The sequence below is a fragment of the Pleurodeles waltl genome, chromosome 1_1 (assembly GCF_031143425.1).
Source record: "Pleurodeles waltl isolate 20211129_DDA chromosome 1_1, aPleWal1.hap1.20221129, whole genome shotgun sequence".
In the NCBI taxonomy this organism is placed as follows: domain Eukaryota; kingdom Metazoa; phylum Chordata; class Amphibia; order Caudata; family Salamandridae; genus Pleurodeles; species Pleurodeles waltl.
The window spans coordinates 579,602,496-579,620,662 of record NC_090436.1 but is presented as its reverse complement, the minus strand read 5'-3'; positions in this window follow the sequence as shown (position 1 = coordinate 579,620,662).

The window sequence follows — 18,167 nt, the reverse complement described above, 5'->3', positions numbered from 1 at the left end:
CGCACACAGATGTAATAACCATCCTTTTATACCCCTGCAGGACCCCTACCCAACGTCACCGGACAGGAGGGTCCACACATGTCCACACCAACAACAGAAGAAGCCCACAGTGATGACAGCAGCTCTGTCCAACTGGATCTAGATGACCAGCCCGGCCCATCGGGGACCTCAGGACAGTCGGTTCCCCTCACCCAGTCACAGGCCACCACATACCTTCCCCCCTCTGGAAACACCAGCACAGCACCCACCCAGCGGGCCCATACCTCCGTCCCCAGGACACATCAATCAGCTGTGTGTCCACCACTACAGGGAACCCAGGCTAACCCAACACCCCAACAACAACAGGGACCTGGGGACAGTGGCAGTGGGCACACGGTCCAGGGCACGGAGGTCCAGGAACACAGGGGAACTGGGAGGGCGGCTGTGCAACAGGGGGCAGACAGGCCAAGGGAACCCACTCTCAACGAGGCCCTCTCCTCCATCATGGGAGCCTACCACCACTCACAGGAGACGATGGCAACGGTACTTGCCAAGTTTCAGGAGACCCATTGCCTGCAGGAGGAACAGTATATGGGCTTCAGAGAGGAACTCAGAACCATCAGCTCCACCCTGGGCACCATCATAGGGGTGCTGAAGGAACTTGTGAACACCAGGAGGGACACTGTGGCACTACAAGGGGCCCCTGACACTAGCATGGACGATGAATTGCCCACCACCTCCGCCGGCGCTAGTGGACAGGACGCCTGCCACAGGACCACCACACCAGCACCCCACCCCCTGCAGAGAGAGAACCACCCCGCAAACGGTCCCTGAGATCCAGGACAAAGACAGAGAACAATGCCAAGACCCGCCAAGAAATTAGACCACCCTGATTGTCATCCTACTGTCCCACTTTGTCACCCTGTCCACACTTAAACTGCCCCAGCTCCACTTCCTATGCCCATATGGGCAATGCACCTGTGAGACTAATAGACTGGACTCTGCCATGGACATTCCTCCGCCATCACCCCTCACCATTTCACTACCCCCTCCAATATTGAGCACTTAAATAAACACACTTAAAGCACAAAACAATCTGGAGTCTGTCTGTGATTTCAAAATAGTGTATTAGCAATTACAGTGACAAAATGCTCTTTCAATTGTAATGTCAACATACCTATGTCACACAGCTCTACTCCATGAGGAATCTAAGCAGATGTCACACAGTGGGACCCACATCTGTGAAATTGTAAGGGAAAGTGACAACTCAGTGACCATACACTGGGTGAAAACAACAGACAGTAGAGAGGTAGTAGTGTTAAAGTACATGTAGTAGGCAGGTCTGTACTCTTACCTGTGTCTCACTGGAAATATTGCTGGATCACTGAGTCCCTGTTGTTCATGTCTTCTTCCTCTGCTTCCTCGTCTTCACTGTCCACAGGCTCCACAGCTGCCACAACACCGCAATCTGGACCATCCTCCTGCAGAAAAGGCACCTGTCGTCGCAAAGCCAAGTTGTGAAGCATACAGCAGGCCACGATGATCTGGCACACCTTCTTTGGTGAGTAGAATAGGGATCCACCTGTTGTATGGAGGCACCTGAACCTGGCCTTCAGGAGGCCCAAGGTCTGCTCGATCACCCTCCTAGCTCGCCCATGGGCCTCATTGTAGCGTTACTCTGCCCTTGTCCTGGGATTCCACACTGGGGTCAGTAGCCATTACAGGTTGGGGTAACCAGAGTCACCTGCAAATGGTGAGGGACAACTGTTAGACACGCACTAACCTGGAGGGATATCCCCAGACCCAGACAACCATTCCCACTGTCTTGCTCCCAGGTGCTCACCTAATAGTCACACACGGTGCCTCTGGAGTTGACCCATCACATAAGGGATGCTGCTATTCTGCAGGATATAGGCGTCATGCACTGAGCCAGGGAACATGGCATTCACATGGGAGATGTACTGGTCTGCCTAACTTACCATCTGTACATTCATGGAATGATAACTCTTCCGGTTTCTGTACGCCTGTTCACTCCTGTGGGGGGGGACCAAAGCCACATGTGTCCCATCAATGGCACCTATGATGTTGGGGATGTGTCCAAGGGCATAGAAATCACCTTTCACTGTAGGCAAATCCTCCACCTGAGGAAAAACGATGTAGCTCTGCATGTGTTTCAGAAGGGCAGACAACACTCTGGACAATACGTTGGAAAACATAGGCTGGGACATCCCTGATGCTATGGCCACTGTTGTTTGAAAAGACCCACTTGCAAGGAAATGGAGCACTGACAGCACCTGAACTTGAGGGGGGATTCCTGTGGGATGGCGGATAGCTGACATCAGGTCTGGCTCCAACTGGGTACACAGTTCCTGGATTGTGGCATGGTCAAGCCCGAATGTGATAATCACATGTCGCTCCTCCATTGTCGACAGGTCCACCAACGGTCGGTACACCGGAGGATGCCGCCATCTCCTCACATGTCCCAGCGGACGTTGCCTATGAAGGACAACAGCGAGCACAGAGTCAAACAACTCAGAGGTACGTACCCACAGTTTACACAGAACACCATTCATACACAAAATGTGTGTAGAGTCTAGGCCTAGGTATGTGTGACGCAGTTGAAAATGAAGCCATGTGGGCCCCTGAAATGGCGGCTGCCTGACCTGTAAAGTGGGACAATGGATGTGAGGTAACTGTGCTGGCGTTGTACACCGTCGCGGTAGGCGGTCGAAGACCGCGGCGCAATGCTGCATTGGTTAACATTGGACCCTATGGGTCCCAGGAGCCAATGACGATGTACGCCAGCGGTGACGGTACGCACCGCCGCGGACGTGACTGCCATTTTCTATCTGTTCAATCACTCGATACCTGATCTTCGACAGGAGAGGACCTACACTGCAAGTGCTGCTGTGGCCTCGGTCTGGAAGAGACAATGGCTCGAGTGTCTGGGGAAAGAGCCCCTGCCTTCACATCGGAGGAGTTGGAGAAACTCGTGGATGGGGTCCTTCCCCAGTACACGCTACTCTACGGTCCTCCAGACAAACAGGTAAGTACGCAGGGAGTATGTTGTACGGGCTATGCCTGTGTGGAGAGGGCTGGATGTAAGAAGGAAGGGGGGGGAGTGCTGCATGTATGAAAGACAGTGAATGCATGTGCCACATGGCAAGGGTAGGGATGGGAGCCAATCACTTTGACAGTGCAGTTGGTAATAACTTCTATTTTTCCCCTGTACATTTCATGTAGGTCAGCGCCCACCAGAAAAAAGATATTTGGCGTGCCATCGCAAGGACGTCCGGACCCTGGGGGTCTACCACAGACGGAGCACTCACTGCCGGAAAAGATGGGAGGACATTCGCCGCTGGAGCAAGAAGACGGCAGAGGCTCAGCTAGGGATGGCCTCCCAACGTGGGAGGGGTGCCCGTCGCATGACCCCCCTGATGTTTAGGATCCTGGCCTACCCGGAGTTGGATGGGCGCTTGAGGGCATCACAGCAGCCACAAGGGGGTGAGTACACTCTCATTCTGCTGACTTTGCGCGCAGTGGAGGTGTCTGGGTGGGGGAGGTGGGCTGTGGGTTTCCCTAGGCCAGGGCGAGTTCCGTATGCAAGGACCCTCCATTAGGCAGGCCATGTGGCACCCCACCCCACCTCTGTAGAGTGCCAAGTACACCTAGTCATGCCCCTGTGTCATCTATGTGTGCAGATGTCGTCCATAGCCTTGTAGGCCATTTCCCATGAATTGAACAGTGGATCCCAAGAGCGCGGCATAGTTCAGGGGGCTCCGCCAACGGTAGCGGTAATGCATGCACTCAACATGTCTTTCTTCTGTTGTCCCCCCCTTTTTGTGGTCTCCCTGTTCTTGTGTGCGTTAGCATCATCAGGCAGAGGAGCAGTGGCACAGGAGCACCAGGGGGCTGCATCCCACATGGCCATGGAGGGCCACACTACGGACTCGGAGTTCACCAGTGGGATGGAGGGCGAGGGGAGCTCCACGGCAGGGACAGGAGCTGAGACCAGTGACACAGACTCACTGGTCTGATGGGAGCTCCCTTGTGGTGTTGGCAACATCTGTGCCACCCCCATCTACAGGTACAGCCGCCACCCCCCCTTCCAGCACCGCCCTCCCAGCAGCCCCTCAGCCTTCGCCCCGTGCCCGCTCACCCAGGAGGGTGGGCATCACCTTCACCCCAGGCACCTCAGGCCCTGTCCCAGTCACCCCTGCTGCCCTCAGTGAGGAGGCCATTGACCTCTTCAGGTTCCTCACTGTTGGGCAGTCTACCATTTTGAATGCCATCCAGGGTGTAGAGAGGCAGTTGCAACAAACCAATGCATTCCTGGAGTGCATTCATTCTGGTCAGGTGGCCCTTCAGCGAGCTTTTCAGACTCTGGCCTCAGCACTGATGGCAGCCATTGTCCCTGTGTCTAGCCTCCCCCTCCAACTTCCTCCACCCGACCCAATCCCCTGTACCTCAGCCTATCCCAAGCACACCTACAGACCAGCATGCACACATGTCAATACACAAGGGAAGCTCAGGCAAACATAAGCACCACACATCCCACAGGCACTCACAGAAGCATCACACACATGCAGACACACCAACATCCACTGCCTCCACTGTGTCCCCCTCCTCCTCGTCTCCCTCCTCCCTCCCAATCTCCTCTACAATCACACCTGCATGCACTACCTCTACAGCCACTACGTCCCTCTCCAGCACACCCACCACCACACCCCGCTCACGTGCAGTCACCAACCCCACTACCATTCACACGTCCCCTGTGTCCTCTCTCAGTGTGTCTGTGATGCCCCCTCCCAAGATACACAAACGCAGGCACACACCCTCCCAACAGCCATCCACCTCACAACATCCTCCAGCGCATGCACCTTCACCCAAAGTCACCAAATGTACACCTCCTACAACCACCACCTCTTCCTCCACTCCCAAACCCCCTCCAGCTTCCCGTCCCAGTGTGTCCAAAAAACTTTTCCTGTCCAACCTTGACCTCTTTCCCACACCTCCCACATCCCGTCCGTCTCCTAGGTCCCGAAGTAGCACCTCAGCCACATCATCTCCGGGACCAGTGGTGCCTGTAGTCACCAGAATCTGGAGTGCACCGGCCACCAGGGCACCCAGTGTGGCACGGAGCCACAGCACAGACAGTCCCCCACCTGTCAAGTATCAGAAGTTGGCCAGTGCCCGGCGGAGCGAGAGGGGGAAGACTCCAGCCACCAAAGCCGCTCCCAGGGGTCCCGTTGGGAGTGTGGAGTCAGCTGTGACACCTTCCAAGGTGGGGAAGGGCCACAAGAAACCCGGGATGTGGGGGAAGAGCAGCACGGCAAAGACCGCCATCATCCCCGCTGCCTAGGAGGCCACCTCCAGCACACGCCCAGCTGCCCAGGACAGGACCGCCAGCACAAGCCCAGCTGCCCAGGACAGGACCGCCAGCACAAGCCCAGCTACCCAGGACAGGCCCGCCAGCACTAGCCCACCTGCCCAGGAGGGGCCCGCCAGCAAGATCCCCGCTGGGTCATGAAGGACCGCCAGCAGCTGAGACCCCGCAATGGAGACCACCATCTCAAGCAACGCTGAGCAGGGCACCGCTGTCTCAAGCACCGTTGGCCCATGAGCTGCAAGGGCACTGATGCAACTGAGTCCGTCACGGGGTGAATGATGCACTCTGGGCACCTTGCCCCCTCCAGAACCAGTGGAGAAAAGCATCCACTACCCCAATCCTTGGCAGGATGAAGCACTCTGGGCACCATGCCCCCTCCAGAACCAGTGGAGACTGTCATCCACTACCTCTGTCCTTAGCAGGATGAAGCACTCTGGGCACCATGCCCCCTCCAGAACCAGTGGAGACTGTCATCCACTACCTCTGTCCTTATCAGGATGAAGCACTCTGGGCACCATGCCCCCTCCAGAACCAGTGGGGACTGTTATCCACTTGTGAGACTGTGAATATGCACTCCCCAGGATTGAACAGTGGGCAAACCACCCACTGGAGAGACTTGTGAGACTGTGGCTTTGCACTCCCCAGGACTGAACAGTGGGCAAACCACCCACTGTAGAGACTTGAGAGTCTGTGGCTTTGCACTCCCCAGGATTGAACAGTGGGCAAACCACCCACTGTAGCGACTTGAGAGACTGTGGCTTTATACTCCCCAGGATTCAACAGTGGGCAAACCACCCACTGTAGAGACTTGACAGACTGTGGTTTTGCACTCCCCAGGATGTAACAATGGGCATGTGGCCCCCTCGTGGATTTGGCATCGTGCACTCAAGCGGCTGAGGTGCCTCCCCTTTCCCTTCCCCTGAGATGCCTGTTTAGTTGCTCTCTGATGCCCCTGCAGTGTTCTCTCCGTCATGGTCAGGGATCTTGTGTGGGCCTCGCCCATACCGTGTGGTCCCAGTGTTCCACAGACTTTCTTAGAGCACTACCTGGACTACTGTGCTTGGTATATATTTTGTATATGGTGTATATATATATATTTCTGCCTACTTGCTTTTAATATATTACAATGGTTACACTCATTTTCTATTGTCTTTGCATTCTTCCAGGAGGTATGGGGGGTGTAATTGTGATGTATTGATATGCATTAGTGTGTGTGTTGTAGTGGGTGAGGGTGGGGGTGTTGCGTGTGTATGTCTCTGTTTTTTCCCTCCCCCCTCCCCTGTGTCGTAGGTGCAGTACTCACCGTGGTCTTCGCCGCTGGCGTTCGTGCTGCTGGTAGAGGAGCAGGAAGACTATTGCAGGTAGAATTTGGAGTTCCGGATCCATGGCGTCCTCGTTCCTCGTGGGGTGTGTAGAGGTGAGCGTTTTCCCTTCGGATTCCTGTTTCCACCGTGTTTTTATCCACGGTGAATCCGCCCTGGAAAAGGTGTTGGGTTGGCTTGTCATAATAGTGTGGGCGGTACATTGTCTCCCGCCTGTCTGTTGGCGGTGACCGCTGCACTGTTTGTTTGTACCGCCGTGGCGGTCTGAGTGTTAAAGTGGCTGACTTTGTTGGCTGTTTCCACCACGGTCGTAATTGCAATTTTTTTACCGCCGGCCTGTTGGCGGTCTTACCGCTGCTTTAACACCGACCGCCAGGGTTGTAATGACCACCAAAGTTTTTGCAACAATTGTGATGTATGCGCAAACCGCAATGCTGTGATAGGCTAGCTGCAACCTAACTAGAAAGTTGGGGCTGCCATTTTGGGAATGGGGCATAGTCACCAGGGCTGATAACTGACATGAAAAGTGGGGTCAGGGTGGAGTTACCTTCACCTCAGGGCTGTCAAATTATGACCTTACAATTATTTGTTTCCACACCTCATGATATTCGCGATGATATCATGGTTCTCAGCGTGACCCCCTGTTTAACATTGTGATGTAGTAATGATTATCGGTGACAAGAAAAAAACATTTAGAGAGTTATTTATACATTAATTATATATTAATTAATTTAGTCAGTAGCACTGAGAAACTTATGCACCCAATCACAGACCCACTCACACCCTTATGCACCCATTGACAGAGTTACTCACACCGTGACGGACCCATTCGCGGATCCACTCATACCCTCAAGCAACAACTTACATACCCAGTCAAACCCTCATGCAGATTCGGAGATCCACTCACACTCTCATGAACCCATTCCCAAACCCAGTCACACCCTAATGCACCTATTCACAGATTCACTCATACCCTGATGTGCCCATTCGCAGACCAACTCACACCCTCATGCACTCATTCACAGTCCAGTCACACCGTCGTGTACCCATTCATAGATCCTCTCACACTCTGATGCACCGATTCACAGACCCAGTCAGACCCTGATGCAACCATTCATAGACCACCTCAAACCCTGCTGCACCATTTGCAGACCAAGTCCCACCCTCACTCACCCGTTTACAGATTCACTCACACCTTGATGCACCCATCCACAGACTCACTCACACCCTCATGCACCCATTGACAGATTCACTCACGCACTGATGCACTCATTCACAGAACCATCCAAATTGTGATGCATTCGCAGACCCACTCACACCCTAACACATCCAATAAAGACATTTTTTTGTCATTGCAATCAATGCTGGAGTGCCGACCTCATTTGTGAAAAAACAAGAGTTTTTGGTTGTTGGTGGGTGCATCAGCGTTACCTCTGACGTTTGGGAGCATGCAAGTACCGCAAGCGAAAGAACATTATAAATATACATAAATATATGTAAAATATATATAAAAATAAGGTTAAACACGTATACACATCTGGATAGTTGACTATGCTGGATTCTTTTGAGAGTCCCATGTGCATGAAACTTAAATGCTAGAACAATGCTGACTTGCTCCTATTTCAACTCGGGTCTCGAGACTTTGATTAAAGGACTCAAATGCTGAGACTCCCATTACAGGACTTGGAGACTTAGGGCCTGATTACGATCTTGGCCCACGGGGTTACTTCATCACAAAAGTGACGGATATCCCATCCACCATATTACAATTCCATTTTATCCTATGGAGATCATGATATGGCGGATGTAATAGCCATCACATTTGTGACAGAGTATTTAATCTGCCAAGATCATAGTCAGCCCCGTAGTCTCCATGTCCTGGAAATAAGATGCTCTGAAGGTATAAGGGGCCAGGGTAGGAACAGGGTAAGAACATTGTGACACCCTAGATTTTTGTGTAGGAGTCCAAAAGGGTACTGGCCTGTGACGATGGGGCTGGCGGTGGCCTCCTGGGCAGAGGAGATGATGGCGGGTTTCTCTGCCGTGCTGCTCCTCCCAGACTTTGGAGATTTCTTCTGCCCCTTCCCCACCTTGGGAGGAGTCACAGCTGAGTCGACACTCCCCCCGGGACCCCTGTGAGCGGCTTTGCTGGCTGGAGTCTTCCCCCTCTCCCGCCGGGCACTGTCCAACATCTGGTGCTTCACAGGGGGGGGGGACTGGCTGTGCTGTGGCTCCGTGCCACACTGGCTGGCCTGGTGGCCGGTGCACTCCACATACCTGTAACAACAGGCACCACAGGTCCCGGAGATTTTTTGGCTGAGGTGCTAGTACGGGACCTGTGAGTTGGCCGGGGGAGTTGGGGGAAATAGGTTAAGGGTGGACAGGAAAAGTTTTTGGGAGACACTGGGACGGGTAGCTGGAGGGTGTTTGGGAGTGGAGGAAGAGGTGGTGGTTGTAGGAGCTGTAACTTTTGTGGATTTGGGTGCAGGTGCATGGGCTGGGTGTGTGCCTGCGTTTGTGTATCTTCGGAGGGGGCGTCACAGACACACTGGGAGAGGACACAGGGGATGTGGAAATGGTAATGGGGTGGTGACTGCACGTGAGCGGGTTGTGGTGGTGGGTGTGCTGGTGCGGGACGTAGTGGCTGTAGTGGTAGTGCATGCAGGTGTGAGTGTAGACGAGACTGGGAGGGAGGAAGGAGACGAGGAGGAGGGGGACACAGTGGAGGCAGTGGATGTTGGTGTGTCTGTATGTGTGTGATGCTTGCGTGAGTGCCTGTGGGATGTGTGGTGCTTATGTTTGCCTGAGCTTCCCTTGTGTGGTGAGGTGTGTGCAGGCTGGTCTGATGGTGGGCTTGGGATAGGCTGGGGTACAGGGGATTGGGTCTGGGTGGATGAAGTTGGAGGGGGAGGCTAGACACAGGGCAATGGCTGCCATCAGTGCTGAGGACAGAGTTTGCAGGGTGCGATGAAGGGCAGCCTGACCAGAATGAATGCCCTCCAGGAATGCATTTGTGTGTTGCAACTCCATTTCTACACCCTAGATGGCATTCAAAATGGTAGACTGCCCAACAGTGAGGGACCTGAGGAGGTCAATGGCCTCCTCACTGAGGGCAGCAGAGGTGACAGGGGCAGGGGCTGAGGTGCCTGGGGCGAAGGTGATGCCCATTCTCCTGGGTGAGCGGGCACGGGGCGAAGGCTGAGGGGCTGCTGGGATGGCGGTGCTGGTAGGGGGGGTGGCGGCTGTACCTGTAGAAGTGGGGGGCACAGATGTTGCCGCCACCACAAGGGAGCTCCCATCGGAGGACGAGTCCGTGTCGCTGGTTGCAGATCCTGTGACTGCCGTGGTGCTCCCCTCACCCTCCGTTCCACTGGTGTATTCTGAGTCCATGGTGTGGCCCTCCATGGCCATGTGGGATGCAGCTCCCTCATGCTCCGGTGCCACTGTACCTCCGCCTGATGATGCTAATGCACACAAGAACAGGGAGACCACAAAAAGTGGGGGATGACAAAAGAAAGACAGGTTGAGTGCATGGCTTACCGCTACTGTTGGCGGACAATACAGACACAGCAGCCCCCTGCACTACGTCGCGCTCTACAGATGCAATTCCTGGGAAATGGCCTACATGGCTATGGCCGACATCTGCACACATAGATGACACAGGGGCATGAATACCTGTACTTGGCACTCTACAGAGGTGGGGTGGGGTGCCACATGGCCTGCATTACGGATGGGCCTAGCCTACGAAACTCGCCCTGGCCTAGGGAAACCCACAGCCCTCCTCCCCCACGCAGACACCTTCACTGCACGCAAAGTCCGCTGAATGATAGCGTACTCACCCCCTTGTGTCTGCTGTGATGCCCTCAAGCGCCCATCCAACTCAGGGTAGGCCACCGCCAGGATCCTGAACATCAGGGGGGTCATGGTTCGATGGGCACCCCTCCCACGTTGGGAGGCCATCCCCAGCTGAGCCTCCGCCATCTTCTTGCTCCAGCGGCGAATGTCCTCCCATCTTTTACGGCAGTGGGTGCTCCGTCTGTGGTGGACCCCCAGGGTCCGGACGTCCTTGGCGATGGCACGCCAAATATCCTTCTTCTGGTGGGCGCTGACCTACATGACATGTACAGGGGAAGAAGAGAAGTCATTACCAACTGCATCGTCAAAGTGAGTGGCCCACATCCCTACCCTTGCCATGTGGCACATGCATTCACAGTCCTTCATGCACGCAGAACTATGCCCTCTTCCTTCTTACAACCAGCCCTCTCCACACAGGCATAGCCCATACAACATGCTCCCTGTGTACTTACCTGTTGGTCTGGAGGACTGTAGAGTAGCATGTACTGGGGGAGGACCACGTCGACGAGATTCTCCAACTCCTCTGCAGTGAAGGCAGGGGCCCTTTCCCCAGACTCACGAGCCATTGTCTCTTCCAGACTAAGGTCACAGCAGCACTTGCAGTGTAGGTCCTCTCCTGTCAAAGATCAGGTATCGAGTGATTGAACAGATAGAAAATGGCAGTCACCCCCGCAGCGGTGAGGTCTATGGCGGTGCGTACCATCACCGCCGGCGTACATCGTCATTGGCTCCTGGGACCCATAGGGTCCTATGTTAACCAATGCAGCATTGCGCCACGGTCTTCGACCGCCTACAGTGACGGTGTACAACGCCAGCACAGTTACCTCACATCCCATTGTCCCAGTTTAGAGGTCAGGCAGCCGCCATTTCAGGGGCCCACATGGCCTAATTACCAACTGCGTCACACATACCTAGGCCTTGTCTCACAACACAAATACAGGCCACATTTTGTGTATGAATGGTGTTATGTGTAGACTGTGGGTACATACCTCTGAGTTGTTTGACTCTTTGGTCGCTGTTGTCCTTCATAGGCACCTGTCTGCTGGGACATGTGAGGAGGTGGCGGAATCCTCCGGTGTACCGACCGCTGGTGGACCTGTCGACAATGGAGGAAAGAAGTTTGATCATCACCTACAGGTTTGACCGTGCCACAATCCAGGAACTGTGTACCCAGTTGGAGCCTGACCTGATGTCAGCAATCCGCCATCCCACAGGAATCCACCCTCAAGTGCAGGTGCTATCAGTGCTCCATTTCGTGTCAAGTGGGTCATTTCAAACAACAGTGGCCATGGCATCAGGGATGTCCCAGCCTATGTTTTCCAACGTGTTGTCCAGAGTGTTGTCTGCCCTTCTGAAACACATGCAGAGATATATTGTTTTCCTTCAGGTGGAGGACTTGCCTACAGTGAAAAGTGACTTCTATGCCCTTGGACATATCCCCAACATCATAGGTGCCATTGATGGGACCCATGTAGCTCTGGTCCCCCCCCCACAGGAGTGAACAGGTGAACAGGAACCGGAAGAGTTATCATTCCATGAATGTACAGATGGTATGTTTGGCAGACCAGTACATCGCCCAGGTAAATGCTATGTTCTCTGGCTCTGTGCATGATGCCTACATCCTGCGGAATAGCAGCATCCCTTATGTGATGGGGCAACTCCAGAGGCACCGGGTGTGGCTATTAGGGGACTCTGGTTACCCCAACCTGTCATGGCTACTGACCCCAGTGAGGAATCCCAGGACCAGGGCAGAGGAACGCTACTATGAGGCCCATGGGCGGACTACAAGGGTGATCGAACGCACCTTTGGCCTTCTGAAGGCCAGGTTCAGGTGCCTCCATATGACAGGTGGTTCCCTATTCTACTCACCAAAGAAGGTGTGCCAGATCATCGTGGCCTGCTGTATGCTTCACAACTTGGCTTTGCAACGACAGGTGCCTTTTCTGCAGGAGGATGGTCCAGATGGCAGTGTTGTGGCAGCTGTGGAGCCTGTGGACAGTGATGAGGAGGAAGCAGAGGAGAAGACATTGACAACAGGGACTCAGTCATCCAGCAATATTTCCAGTGACACACAGGTGAGTAAACATTCCTGCCTACTACAAGTACTTTAACACTTCTACCTCTATCCTGTCTGTCGATTTCAACCAGTATATGGTCACTGAGTTGTACATTTCCCTTACGGTTTCACAGGTGTGGTTTCCAACGTGTGTCATCTGCTTATATTCCTCATGGACTTGAGATGTGTGACATAGGTATGTTGACATTACATTAGAAAAAGCATTTTGTCACTGTCATTGCTAATACACAATTTCGAAATCACAGACTGACTCCAGATTGTTTTGTGCTTCAAGGTTGTTTATTGAAGTGCTCAATATTGGAGGGGGTTGTAAAATGGTGAGGGGTGATGGTGGAGGAATGTCCATGGCAGAGTCCAGTCTATTAGTCTCACAGGTGCATTGCCCATATGGGCATAGGAAGTGGAGGAAGTGGGGCAGTTCCAATATGAACAGGGTTACAAAGTGGGACAGTGGTTTGACAATCAGGGTATTCTCATTTCTTGGCTGGGGTCTTGGCATCGTGCTCCGTCTTGTTCCTGGATCTCAGGGACCGCTTGCGAGGTGGTTCTCCGTCTGCATGGGGGGGTGGTGGGATGGTGGTCCTGTGGCGGTGCCTCCTGTTCACTAGCGCCGGCGGAGGTGGTGGGCACTTCTTCGTCCATGCTAGTGTCAGGGGCCCCTTGTAGTGCCACAGTGTCCCTCCTGGTGTTAAGTATTGGGGGTGTGGGTGATGTGTGGTGTGTGTGGTGATAAGTGTGGTGATATGTAGTGGTGTGTTGTGTTTTGTGCGTGGAAGTTGTGTGGGTGATGGTGTTGAGTGGCTGCTAGTTTGTGGATGGTGGTGTCTCTCTCTGGCCTTCTTTCGGAAATGTTTGGTAGTAGGGTGTTTGTGGGTGATGTGGGTGTGTGTTTTATATTGTATTGAGTGTGTGGGAGTGGTGTGTGTATGTGTATCAGGTGTGTGTATTTGGAATTGTCCAATGTGGCGGTGTTTTGTATGTGTGTGTGTATTTTGAGCTCAGCAGTGTGTACCGCCAATGGAATACTGCGGTTGAAAGACTGCTGCGTTGATTTGTGGATTCGTGGGTCGTGATATCATGGGCGTATTTCTGTTGGTGTGACGGTGGAGGTTTTGTTTTCCCCAGTTTCTCACTGACCTTTAATGTGGGGCGGACTTGTGTGGGTGGCTGAATTTTGTCGGATTTCGAGATGTGGGTCGTAATAGCTGTGGCGGTATTCCGCGGCCGCGGCTGTTAAAGTAAGCCTCAGCAAGGCCTACTAGTGCAAGGGGTTCACCTTTCTCTGCACAAAGTCCTCAGACCAAATAGGAAGAAGTTGGCACAGAAACTGAAATAAAAGACAAAGGGGGTCATTCCAACCCTGGCGGTCATCGACCGCCAGGGTGGATGACCACGGAAGCACCGCCAACAGGCTGGCGGTGCTTCCCTGCCCATTCTGACGCCGCGGTCAGAAAAGGGGATCCGGCGGTTTCCCGCCGGATTTCCCCTGTCTGGGCTGAATCTCCATGGCGAGCAGCGCCGCCATGGAGATTCCGACCCCCTTCCCGCCACCCTGTTTCTGGCGGTTTTTACCACCAGGAACAGGATGGCGGGAACGGGTGTCATGGGGCCCCTGGGGGCCCCTGCACTGCCCATGCCAATGGCATGGGCAGTGCAGGGGCCCCCTAACAGGGCCCCAGCATGATTTTTACTGTCTGCATAGCAGACAGTGAAAATCGCGACGGGTGCAACTGCAGCCGTCGCACCCCTGCAACACCGCCGGCTCCATTCGGAGCCGGCTTCTATGTTGCAGGGCCTTTCCCGCTGGGCTGGCGGGCGCTCCTTTGGCGGGCGCCCGCCGGCCCAGCGGGAAAGCCAGAATGGCCTCCGCGGTCTTTTGACCGCGGAGCGGCCAAATGGCGGTGACCACATGGCGGGCGGCGGTCAGAATGACCGCCAAAGTTTATTAAACCTCATGAGGTGGTACTACAGTTCAAACAGCACCCTTCACTGAAAAAATAAAGGTTAAAGTGATGTTGTAGTTAGGCCTTATAATACTATAACATTTTTGTTTTTAAAAAGCTTTGATATTTACCAGTTATAATTTAAAGAGGTAACTATATCTTGTGCTCGTGATTATAACACACAAATGACATCAGTGATGACATTATTAATGACATCATCCAATCTGCTGCTGTTCTAATTGCTGTATGAACCAGTACATCATTTTAGATATAAAAGTAACTACAGGCATTCATGTCCCTTTAGGTGAATCAAGCTCCTCCCACACACAGCCTTTGTCCTGTACCAAAACGTTTGCAAATAGCTGATGTAATGTGGGCAATCAGTCAGACACAGCTGGACAAGTCCCTGCTGCACATATTCTTCACCTATAAACAAGAGGACTCACTCCCTCTAGACACCTCAGACCCATTAGGTGACCATTAGGTGGTCAAGCCCCTACTATGCACAGCCTTTGTCTTGTACCGAACCCGTGCAAATAGCCGGTCTCTTATGAGAAATGACCAAGACTTGGACAGGAAAGTATCTACTGTGAACAATCTTCACCTTGTGCAGAACCCTTCAATGGAGAGCCCTCTTCTTGTAGACACCAAAAGCCCCTTAGGTGGTAAAGGCCCAGCTACGTAAAGCCTTCACCCTCTACTGAGCACTTTGGAAATAGCCGAACTCATGTAGACAATAAAGCACAAATGGGTGGGAAAATATCTGATGAGCACACTCTTCACTCCTATGCACAACTTCTTATACAAGGCCCACTCACCAAAGTAAGCACCAGTTAGATATAGCCTTCACAGCTTTTACATATTGCCAATCTCTTGTGGGCAATCTACAAGACAGGAGTTGACATGTCTCTGCTGAGCACAGTGCTCACCCTGTACACAACCATTCACAGCCATTCATAAGGATCTCACTCCCTTCTAACACCCCAAACCCATTAGGATGCCATGCATGTGGCAACGGCTTACGCCCATTAGCAATAAAGAGGCTAGAGAAAATTAGGTCTTAAAGTCCCTTGCTGATACCTTCCTGCATGATAAGCATAGGCAAAACTGTCACATTCATTGGATGATGTCATCATTACTGTCGTCAGTGAAGTAATATGTGAGGTCATAAGCAGTGCATGGTGGGAAAACAAGTTATAGTTCTATAATCAACTGATTTCAGTGTTTTTTAAAGTGATAATGTTTATATTATTCCAAGGCCCATCTATAACATTACTTTAACCTTTGCCTCTTTCAATGATATATAGTTAAGATTAAAATGCCATTATAGTTAGGTTTGGCAATAACAAAAAAAAACTCAGAAATTCATTGAAACAAATGAGGGCTCTCAATTAGTGATGGGGTTCCTGGGGCAATAACTGTCTCAGAGGACGGTGCCCTACACATCTCCCTTCCCACTACACACTTTTATATTTTTGAAAAAAAACACATTGTTCAGGACCCAGGAGATAGCGTCCTTGGGGCCAAATGAGTGTTCAGGGAGCAGGGCTGATGCACTCCCCTCTTCGCACTTTCATGATCTAAAAAAAGAAAATACAACAAACCCTTGGGCTCTGGCCAATGCAAGGGAGAATGTAATGACTTTTTTTTAGCGGTACGGAAGTACTACTTTGGTACCCCAAAACAAACAGATTTTATTTTTTGTTTTGGCCCAGAAGGGCACCTGAAAAACCTCCTCACAAGGCCTAAAAGTAAGGGTATTCATACAGTGTCTCTTCATGTAATTTATATTTTTTTCAGGACAGAGGCCCTGTGGCAGATTTACAGACATTTTGTGCTGGGTTTGCATCATTAATTGGGCTCATTAAAACAACTAAACTACGTCGTATAAATAACTACACCCCCAGCTCTGTGAACTCCTCTGGGTACATCCCTCTGAACTAATCCAGCAGGCAGTGAGGTAAGTGGAAACTCAAGATGTGATTCATATATTTGTCACATAGCCATAACCCACATTGACTTAAGTGTCTGGCAAACTGTTCAGCTTCACCTTCCATTGCTCCATGATTTGACACCTTCCATCCCTTGCCCTAGTTTCTGTTTGTAACACCAGCACAGTCAATGTCCATCTGACCATATCCTTTTGCCACATGTGAATGGGTGGAATCGTAGCCGCTTTCCATGACATGGCTATATAGTGTTTAGGTAGTACTAGAGCCAAGGCCTGGAACCCAGCTGTTTGCCTTGTACAGGTAGTTACCATCCCTGTTTTGAGTAAGCAACCCAATGAGCACTGCAGTAGGATAGCAGTAGTAACCTTCAGTATAATTGTAAAACCTCCTTCCAGAACTCAGTAATTACTGAATGTGAATAAAATCTGCTGATTCCACCTGGCATGTGGGGAAAATAGGTCTGGAGCCTTCATATGTTTCCCACTTTGGCCTTTTGAGAGATATGTGTGATGTAAATGATAGAATTGTGTAAACCAAAAACCAGCATTCCTGGAGACCGTCGTAATGGGTCAGAGATTTTGCATCCATGCAGACAGTGGAATCTCCGGAGATAGTCAATCCTACCACTAACCCATCAGAGCCTGAATACCAGGAGTAATTGTCCCATGCAGCAGTTCATGCAGCAGTGCCCCAGGCAAGCCCAAGACCACCTGTTTTGTTTGGTTTGTGTCTAGCACCATGTCCAACTGGCCTGCCGCAAGAGGCAGGTTGAGTTTTGATACCCACATCTTGGCTGTCACTTCATGCAAAGCTGAATACAGAAGAAATTGTCATGGGGTCCAACCTGCACACATCTAGCTGGTCCTCAAAAGTGTGAAGCTTCCCTTCTGTAACCACATGTCCACATTTCAGAAATCCCGCTATGGTGACTTTCTGGCAAATGTCTGCTTAGAGGTGAAGCCCACAATGGGAGTGCCAGGGCATATCGCACCACCCCCACACACCATGAATATACTTCTTCCTGCACCAGACAGCCACTCATAGTAGCATTATAGAAAACACCTCAATAAAAAGGGGATTCCAGGAGCCACTCCTACAAGGCCATGCAAGCATGGATGTAGAGCACACAAGACATCCACCAACTTCATGTCAAGTGTCCACTTTTGCAGGTGCTTGGTGATAGTATGCGCTTAGGACCCTACAAGCAAGGGTGTTGATCTATCACCTAAAAGATCCAGAACACAATTAGTCACCACACCAGAAAACCAGAGGGAGGACTGAGTGCAGGATGGCAGGTGTTATGGAGGAAGGAAAAAGAGGTTGCCCCATATTTGGGGCATACAGTGTGGCTAGCGTGGGGGCTCCCTGTCCAGGGTACCTTCCAGGATGACCCCTCTTTGTTTATCATAGTGTGTTCCACCATAAATGCAGCCACCCATAACAACACTCCCCCTGGTGTTAGCGGAGTAGGACTTACTGTAAGTCATACCTCACCAGTGTTTGCACAACTTTACCAGTTCCCCAGCCATCAAGTATATTTCTTGGAGACAAGCAAACTACCCCACTGCATCTGATGTATGATTGAATCTGATAGCACTTGCTGTAGGAGCCCATCCCCATCACATTGCAAGTCACAATATGGTAATCACG